We start from the raw sequence: 11,006 nt of genomic DNA on the forward strand, positions 1-11,006 counted from the left end.
CCGTATAGTTTATAAATAAAGTATATTATAATTTAAATATGCTAGTTTCCTTTCTAATTAACATTTCGATTTTATTTTTACTTTGCGTCGGATATATTGACTGGGCCACAAAAATGTTCACTGTTTCGTTTCAATATTGGTAGAAGGCACTGTGTAAAGTTGGGCAAAATAAATTTTAAGAAAAGCAGTGATGACGTCTTAGTAGTTATTTGGAGCCACATTTTGTATGAGTTAGGCCGTAAACGATCAAGCAGGGTTGGATGCTTGACATTTTTGATTTTATTGGCATTTTGTTGTTATTATGTGTTCTTTATGTAAAACTATTAGACACGCTTTTTTAAATTATATATTTTTTATTTATTTATTTATTTCTATTTATTTATCTATTATTTTCTTAGACTTTGATTGTCAAAATATAATTGCGTCATTGGTTAAACACAAAGGTATAGATTTCTGTGAATACACAATAATGAGTAGTAGCATATAAAAAAATCAACATATGACTGGTGAACTTTCGGCTTGACCTTAAAATTGACCTTAGGTTAGTAAGAAACTGAGATTTTACCAACTCTCAAGCCCAATAGCTGCCTTCGCTAAAATTAGACAAGTATGAAATTTGTTGGAAAAGAAACCGTAAGGAACAAAATCAATTCACATTTTTATAGTTATTGATTCAGGTTTTATATGCCTTATATGAAATTTTTTTATTTAGATTTTATATAATAAGTCCTGTGGCCCTAGCTAGACCTCGGGGATTTAAATAAGGAAAAGCTTAGTGCCAAATATTTTTATTAATTTACAAATTGCACACGGACAAACATAAATCTATTATATATAATTCTTTTACGTGGCTCCCAAATTTTGGCTGTATTTCTTTTCCGCGGGTGGCAACGTTTGCTTTGTTTTGAAAACACCAAAGCATTCTGCCTTTTAATGGTGTGTTTCTGATATTATATATATAATTCTCTTACGTGGCTCCCAAATTTTGGCTGAAGTACTTTGTACAACTAAATATGATTCTTTTCACAACAGTTAAATATTTACTTTATTTTCTTCATTCATAGAGAAAACAGTCGGCAAAGAATTCTGTTAGGTTAAAAAACATTTCGCTAAAAAAATAACGAATTGGGTATAATATAAAAAAAACACAACTACTTCCACTTAGTAGGAATAACATTTACCATGACGCAATGCTAAATTCTATGCCACTATTCACATAAATACCACTATCCACATAAATCAATTATTAATCAAAAATCGAATATCAATTACTTTTCTTTATAATGCAATAAAATCTGGCGAGCAGCTATTTAAACGATCAAACACTCCGTTTGTTTATTTGTGGCTTGAAGTTAGGCTCGCAGAAAATGCCGTTCATGGGTAAAATTTAGTAGGAATAACACAACCTGTGACGTAGGCTATAGTATACCCAATTCTGAAAGAAATAAAAATAAACAACTTAAAAAATAAAAATGCTGTTGCCAGCCATAGAATTTTTTGAAAGTTAACTTAGCAACATAAATCAAAATGACATAGAAGCGCAACTAGATCAAAATTATGATACCTGAGCGCTTGACGTAACAAATTCTTCAATTCTAAAAGTGTTGTATCGCCAAATGCCCAAATTAACAATTGTGTTCTTAAAGAAATTCTATAAAAAGGTTTAAATAAAAAACCTACTTCTACAACTGCTTCTTGAAGAACTTGGCTCATTGATTAAAAATATTGTTTTAATTTTACAGTACTAACTTTACTTCTACTTTCATTATTGCTATGACCCTCTTTCATTACATTTTACAACTTCATGCTAAATTTGAGGACTTTAAGTTGTTTTGTGGTTGAATACTGACATTTAGAAATGTGTACATAAACAAGAAATATTAAGAGGTTAAGAGTTGCCTCAGAAAAATTTGAATTGTTAACATTGAACTTAACAATGGAAACAATCGTTGGCGTGAAAAATTGAATTGTATGGTTGACATCAAAACTAAAAATATTGTGTTTCAACTTAACAATACTACCTTAATTTATACTTTAGAATTGCCTCGGAGAAATTTGAATTGTTAGCAATGACTTAAACAAAAAGTTTTATTTTAACTGACAAATACTATATTACAATTTTAACTTTTTCTATGAATATACTCATTTTCTTACTCTTTTCTTTGTTTTTTATACATTTTATGTTTTTGTGATAAAATAAAAAACTTATAGTTGTTCTGCTTCTGAACACAGATGAAAACACAAAATGATGAGCTTCATCAACAATCAAAAATATATACATTTATTTTACAAATTCCATATTATTAAGGTGGAGCCCTTCAGAGAATTAAAAATACAAAATTATCTTCATCAAAGCCGATGCTTTACATCCGGCGTTCAGTTGCAGACTACAATTTCATATTGTTTTACAACACATGGCTTTAGCCCTCTGGTGGGAAAGACTTTGAAACAAAACTTACAACAGTTACTTATCTCAACAACTGAAATTTAGAATATTGTGATTAAGAAAAATATGTGAACTGTTTGCAATTTCAAATTAACATTGAAATGTACAGGTTTAGAATTTTCTACAGTGAAAAGTTCCAAAGCGAGCATTGGATTGCGAAGCAATCCGAAATGAACTGTGAAAGCAGTTCCGGGAGTTGGTGAGCGCCAGCGAGCAGGGGGCGAAGCCTCCTAGTTTGATTAATTATGAGAAGGAGAAAAAAAGAAGGTTTATTCGGTTGAAAATCTGAGCATCCATTGCCTGTTCAGATGGCGCCGTGGTAGCTTGGCGATGTGGTGGGGTGCCAATGTGGCCCTAGCTAGATCTCGGTGGTATAAATACGGAAAAGTTTTATGTCAAATATTTTTATTAATTTACAAGTAGCACACGGACAAACATAAATTTGATTAATTATGAGAAGGAGAAAAAAAAAGAAGGTCCATTCGGTTCAAAGTACGAGCATCCACTGCCTGTTCAAATGGCACTGTAGTAGCTTGGCGATGTGGTTGCTACAGTCCTAAACTTTGAGGTTTGTGTTTGAGTAATTGAATACATAAATAGTTATGAAAAAGCCATTATCGTTTTAAAAAAATGCAGTTTAGGCTTTGTGTGACTTTTCTCTTCTAAGTAAAACCTAAATAACTTCCTAACTATTAGATTTCATTCGGTGTAAAAAAAATTATATCGGAAACAGCATATCACTTGCCGATGTGTATGTTTCTCTCTCTCTCATTGAATTCAAGCGAGACTTTAATTCCCCTCGGGGGAGGATTTTCTCCTCGGGTTTTTATATTAAGTCTAAATTATTTAAAACGATTTATAATTTTCCTATATCTATTTCTGTATTCAATTACTCAGGCACTGGTCTCATTATATGAAAGTTGAATCAGTGATCTTTAAGTCAGTTTTAAAGTCATGCCAAATGTACACCACACACACATGTTGATTTTTTTAGGTACTACTCATTAGTATTTTTAAAAGAAATATTGACCTTTGTATCTTACTGTTGGCATATATGGATTTTGACAGACAAAATCTAGATTTTAAACAAAATTTAAAAAAAGAAATCTAAATTAAATATCTGTATCAAAATATTTAATATTAAAAATCATAATGTCACAAAATTACTATTTTTTATAAGTGAGTAATTAGCTGGTATAGATTTTAGATTACTTGCAAAGAGTAATTCACTTGAGCAAGATTTTTCAACCTATGATACGTGCACCTCCAAGAATACATGAAAAGAAGATGTAAAAATGGATGTTAAGATTTAACCTAAGTTTGTGATAGTTTCCCCTAAACTGTCTTTGTATTTTAATCACGTTAATATAGTTTCTTAATCAGTTTTGTATCTTGAATTCAAGGTGAATAGTGTCTTAATTTAATAGTTGTTCTGACTCACACATCTTTTCAACGATTAGAATGTCACACTTTTAATAAAAGAAAAATTATTGAATAAGTAAATTTTAACAGAATCTATCACTGAGTTCTTGCTCTTGCGAAAGAAACTTCAAGAGGAATCTCCACATGTTAATGAAGATTCCAGTTTTGCTACCGGAAAGAATATAATAATTAAAAAAAATGTACTCATACCTGTTTTCATTCCGTATTTTCAAAATATATATTGAAATTCACACCATTCTTGCTCGATTGGTTTATGTTTTGCCAGGTTAAAATAGTGTAGATAACTATTTATACAAACTATTATTAAGGCACGAGAAGCAAATAAGGTAGCTAAGTTGAGGAATTTGGTTCCAGAGTTAATATTAGAAACCTTGCCAAAATATGAGAAATATCTTAGTCAGCACTAATGCTATTAATTTCACTTCTTCAAATAATAACATTCAATTTGAATTTATGATTAGGATTTTGTGCAGTTAATAAAAATCATTTATACTTCTTCTGGTAAGAAAAAAAATTGAATCTTATATTTTTTACCGCACTATTGTAAATACCTCATATAAATAATCCGGCATATTGTTGAGTGGCTTTGAAATTCAAAAATATTAAAACAAACAGCAGTTTTTTTTTTTTTTTTAGTAAAACAAGTGAAACAAAACATTAGTTCAGAGACAGTTTGTTCATTTTAAATTTATTGTAAAATGTGTTAGATGAAAGTTTGCATCACAACAAATTAAAATAATAAAATTTAAAAAAAACGCATTTAAACTATTCTTTGTTGATTGGTAAAATCTGAGTTCAATCATACCTGCGTATCAAATGCAAAATTCACGATGTCAAATATTTCAAACTTTTTTAGAAGAACCAGTTGAATGATTATTTCATTCGTTTGATTTTTATCATTATAGTGCCTTTTCCAACTCTAAAGCTGGCTCAGGTATAAAGCGTTTGCTCCCAACGAGGTGCCCCAGGTTCGAATCTGGCTGGTTGATTCTGCTTTCGGTTCACTCCAACTTCAGTGCTGATATAAAATATCTACAGTGGTTGACGAATCACAGGGTACAATCTCTTTGCCATCGGGTTAACAGTGGAAAATTTTCGTGGTTTTCCTCTCAGCGTAACTCAAATACGGCTGGTTGATGGGAATGCATCTAAAAGTTTTTCACTAAGGCTAGTTTTTTCTAATGTTTCATCTAGAAGATCCCTTGTCTTCTGGGTTGGGTTTGAAATTACAAGTCTACAGGAGTTGAACATTGATGGTCGTGAACTCAGAACTGATTCGGGTGCTCAAAGCTATTTATGAATTAAAATAGAGTAAAAATTTCATAAGAAAAAAATGGCATAGTACCTCTGATACAAAAATTAAAAAATTTCTAATTACTAAAAAAATCTAAAAAAACTTTATAACTACTATTTTACTTTATAACTACTTGTCTTTACAATATGTAAACATTCCGTAGACAACTCTATCCATTATAGTTAGAAAGTACAAGCATATGATGAAAAAGTAATTTCTATTAATTATGGTATTTTTAAGAATTCGATAATTTATAATCATTTTTAAGAATCATGGAAGGTATTTCAAGTTACTCTTGTTCGAGTTTGTTAAAATAACTCTGTGGTCAGCTGGTTGTCATGCATAGTTCATAGACCCTTGTTTAAAACCATGTTCTGAATTCTCGTCATAATCTTTGCAATTGTTTCTTGCCCTTGAACTTGTGATAAGCTAGAGAATTAGGTTAAAGGTCATAGTTCCTTATTTATTCATAAAGCGAAGAGGGAACATGAGGTAGATTGAGTTTATCCAATGACGTACACCTTCCTGACGTCATAGGAAGTTATAATTTTTATTGATTTAACAGAGAAGCCGTGACAGTTTGTTATGCTTATGGCACAGGAAGCTATGCAAACACGTTATTCAACTTCGTTTATAATTTATATGGAAATCTAAATCAAGCTTAGAACAGAAATTTAAAAAAAAATTTAACTTACTGCGTTTCAATTAACGTACTACACATTCCTTACTAAAAAAAGGGCGGTTTAAAACCTTAAATTTTTGAAAACGATTTAAGACTTACGGTAATTCGGGATACATTTTCAAAGTTCTTTTAAAAAAGCCTGCAATGTAAAAAAATTCTGAAACAAATTACGGTTCAAATTAATTATGAAAACACTGTTATATCGGAGTATATAATTTTTTGTGTTGACATGGCAAATTTCAATTTATTGATATTCAATTAAAATTATTTAAAATCTAAACAAAATCAAACAACGCATGCATAAATAATAACAGTGCTGCCAATATATAAAGGTACATTGACAGCAATATATCTTTATATATTTTCCAACGTATAAAACAATAGAGTAAGGGTGATATATATCTCGAAAGATATACCAATTTTAAGTGATTTGAAAGAATTTTTTTTCTGGCTTGAAGTAAATTTTTAAAAAACATATTCTCTTTGGTTTTCTTGGTTCAGACGGAAATGAATAAGGAAATGGAAATACCGTCATGTGGGGCTACTTTGTGCAGGATTTCGCAGTTTTTAAACTTTGACATGTAAAAAAAAAAAACTATGTTAATTCAAACTTTAGTAAAATTTATCAATATTATATTCATAACTGGATTCAGACGAGTGAATTTGATCAATATTGGCATTGTATGTAATATTTACAAATAATAAGTCAAAACATACCTTGCACAAAGTAGCCCTTAAGTGGGGCTACTTTGTGCAGAGATAGGAATTCAGTTTAATAATCATGTTTTTAGTAAAATATTGATATAAAATTGTTAAAAAAGTAAATTGTTGACATTTTTAATAACAAAAACATCAAGATATGTAAGGATATTAGTTTGATAATAATTTTCAGCATTAATATACCATTTTTTATAAAGAATTTTTTCTTAAAAAGAATGTTTATTTAAAAACATTTGAGTTTAAACAAAAGGAAACCATATACATTTTTGAACATTGAAATGGATGAAATTTGAAAAATAATAATTATTACATATTCATTAGCATTTATAATATTGATAAATTTGAACATAACATGCTTGAAGGAACATGACAGAACTTGCTCTTCAGTTTCTGTCAAAATCACCTGATGTCCTATAAAATATATTTTTATGAGTTAAATAGTTTGATTAATTCATTAGAAAATCTTTGTAGAAGAAAAATAATAGTTTACCAGCACTTTTCACGTGATTCCTGTGAATTTTATTAGAGATAGTATTTCTGTAGATTTTGTACTTCCGAGAAGCTTTTGCAATCGACATACCACCAGCAACTGCTTGCAAACATTGTTGCAGCTTTTCTAAAGTGTAATCACGATAATTTCACGTTCCAGGTACTTTTTTATAATGTCTGACAATTTTTATGTCGAATAAAAAACGAAAGAAACTTCGCACAAAGTAGCCCCACATTGCATTTCCGTTTATTTGTTATTAATTTTAAATTTTTTTTAACCCTAACATAATATAATTGTTTATTAATATATAGATAAAAAATTTTGCACTTACGACAATTGCTTTATCAACGTCTTTGCATTTTACAGTTAAAGTTTCCACGCACACTTTTCGACGTCCGACGTTCTCGGAAAGTTGTTGACATTGGATAAACAAAACACACTCTGAGATTGTTTTAAAATTCGAAAAAATGTTTGTAGTAATAGAGGAGACTTCTATCTTCAAATTCCACACATTTTTAACGTGAAAAAAACATAATACTGAATAGCAGCACTTAAAAAGTGCCAAATTCGAATTTACACAAAGTAGCCCCACATGACGGTAATATAAAGTCATCAAAGTTAAAAATAATTAGAAATCATATTATAAAAAAAGGTTATAAAATATTTAAATAAAAGATATCCATGCATAACAATAGCTTCATTTTTTTTTCTATGATTAATTGTAAAAATGATTCTTATAAGGTTGAATACCAGAGTTGGCCGTTGATTACAGTAATCGATTACAACTGTAATTGATTACAGATAATTACAGCTATGTAATCAATTACTTGTAATCACGATTACAAGTAATCAATTACTTGTAATCGTGATTACAACTTTCAAAAAATTTTGATTACAGCTGTAATCATGATTACAATTTTGATTACAGTAATCAATTACTTGTAATCACGATTACAAGTAATCAATTACTTGTAATCGTGATTACAACTTTCAAAAAATTTTGATTACAGCTGTAATCATGATTACAATTTTGATTACAGTAATCAATTACTTGTAATCATGATTACAAGTAATTGCGATTACAAGCAATCACAACAAAAACGATTACAAGTAATTATGATTACAAGTAATCAAAATATATGATTACATGTAATCATGATTACATGTAATTTGATTACATGTAATTTGATTACATGTAATTGTGATTACTTGTAATCAAACTATACGATTACAAGTTATTACGATTGTATACTATAGTCAAATTTTTTATGTAAGTATTTATGTGTTTACATATTTTTATGTACATAAGATGTACGCACGCATGAACGTACAATTTGCTATTCCTATACATACAATGTATGCACAAACGTTGTTTGTACGTACAATATTCATAATTATATTGTAATATACTTAATGCAATGCGCATATGCTTAGTACATATAATTATGCATTTATGATACATGTACGCATGTATGTTAGTTTGTACAAAAAGGCAATGTTTTGTATCTTTGTATACATAGACAATGTATGTATGAACGTATATGAAAATAATGTTTATGCGTTTGCATGCTTTTATGTACTTAAGTGCATATATTGTATAAATTTACGATAATAGCACGTATATACAATGTACGTTTGTATATACAATGTACGTTTGTATATAAAATTGTACGTATTTGCGTACAATATGTAAGAACGTTATTTAAAGGTACAATATATGCACATAGTTGCGTAAATAAAATGCGTACATGTATACATGCATATTTATATGTACATCGATATATGTGCACGTAAAGTATGTACTTATGTACAACTTACGTATGTACTTGTATAACTACATACTTTGTTAATACTTATGCGCATGTGATGCATGGATGTACAAAAAAATAGTTATATGCACAATGTATGCATGTGCATACAACGTATACATGTACATAATTACAAGTAATGTACAAATACGTGCGTACATTTAAATATATGTAATTACAATATACACATACATTGTGCATACATTAAAAAAATTTATATGAGTAAAGTTATTAAAATTTGTTTTAAAATTTATTCTAAGGTATATGAAACTAGACCTCATATTTTTTAGAAAGCAAACGATAATTTTATTTGGAATTTCTAAATATTAATTCCACACATAAAATTTACCGTTTTTCTTACCATTTAAAAAATTTCTATGAATCATGCATTATGTTATAAAAAAATAAATCTGTATTGTCAAACATTTCATGAAAATACCTGAAAATAATTTTTTATTCAGAGAATTTCAAAATGATATAGAACAATTAAAGCTGAAAACTAAATTTAAATATCGTTTGATTTTGTCATTTAACTTGCTTGAGTCATTAAAAGTTAACTTACATGCATTTTATTTATTGCATTGTACACATATTTAGACATAAATGTAATGTACATATGTATACGTGTAATGTATGTACGCATGTACAATGTATGTACATACATTCATGTATTGTACGTGCAGATATAGTACATACGGATATGCATACATGGAACATACGTGTATTGTAATGTGTGGATACATTCATTGGACATATATACATTGCACCATATGCATAGATAGGGATAGCATGCATGTACACATATAAAATTTGTACGAAAGAATTATGCCCAATATATTTATGCACATACGTACTGTATATGTACACACATATGTACATTATATGTTCATTTCATCATATGTACATTATATGAATATACATCTGTACGCTATATGTATATACATCTGTACGCTATATGTATATACATCTGTACAATATATGCATTTCAAATGTGTGTATGTACGTACGTTATGCATGTCGAATGCATGTATGAATATATGTGAAATATAAATACGCCCAATGTGCGTAAAATAGTTCACAAATGTATTATGCATATTTGGATACTTACATTGAGCATGAACATATTATGTACATGTACATAAATACACTGGACATTCATATCATGTACATGTATGCATACATATATTGTACATCCTACAGAAATACCTATATTGTACATCCTACAGATATACCTATATTGTGCATCCTACAGATATACCTATATTGTACATGCATACATATATTGTACTGTTCATAAATAAATTGCACATACATGCATGGGACAAACATTGTACAGACAATGTATGTATGTTCGTAAAAACACAAGTACTTGTATATACATGCGTACATGAACATAGATATACATTTTACATACACAAATATTTGCATAAAATGCATATATTCATTGTGTATAAATGTACATGCCTACATTGTTTGGACATACATACGTAATTATTATCTATATACATGCGTACATATATTTTATACCTACAATATAAGTGTATGTACATGTGTGTGATACTAAAATGTCTGAACATATGCACTAGATAAAATCATATGTACATACATTTCAGTTACATTCATTTGTACGTATACAAATACGTACAAAATGCAGTGCATGTTAATACGTGCAAAATGTATCATTATAAAATACATTCTACTATCTACTGTAAAATATAATCATTTATAAGAATACAATAGTCTTGTAATCGTGTAATTAGATTACATGTAATCATAATTACATGTAATCAAATTACATGTAATCAAATTACTTGTAATCAAATTACATGTAATCATATATTTTGATTACTTGTAATCATAATTACTTGTAATCGTTTTTGTTGTGATTACTTGTAATCGCAATTACTTGGAATCATGATTACAAGTAATTGATTACTGTAATCAAAATTGTAATCATGATTACAGCTGTAATCAAAATTTTTTGAAAATTGTAATCATGATTACAAGTAATTGATTACTGTAATCGACTATGTAATCATGATTACAGCTGTAATCAAACTTTGTAATCACGATTACAAGTAATTGATTACTGTAATCAATATTGTAATCATGATTACAGCTGC

Source organism: Parasteatoda tepidariorum, chromosome 7, assembly GCF_982258835.1.
Source record: "Parasteatoda tepidariorum strain Cologne lab strain chromosome 7, Ptep-v5.0, whole genome shotgun sequence".
Lineage (NCBI taxonomy): Eukaryota > Metazoa > Arthropoda > Arachnida > Araneae > Theridiidae > Parasteatoda > Parasteatoda tepidariorum.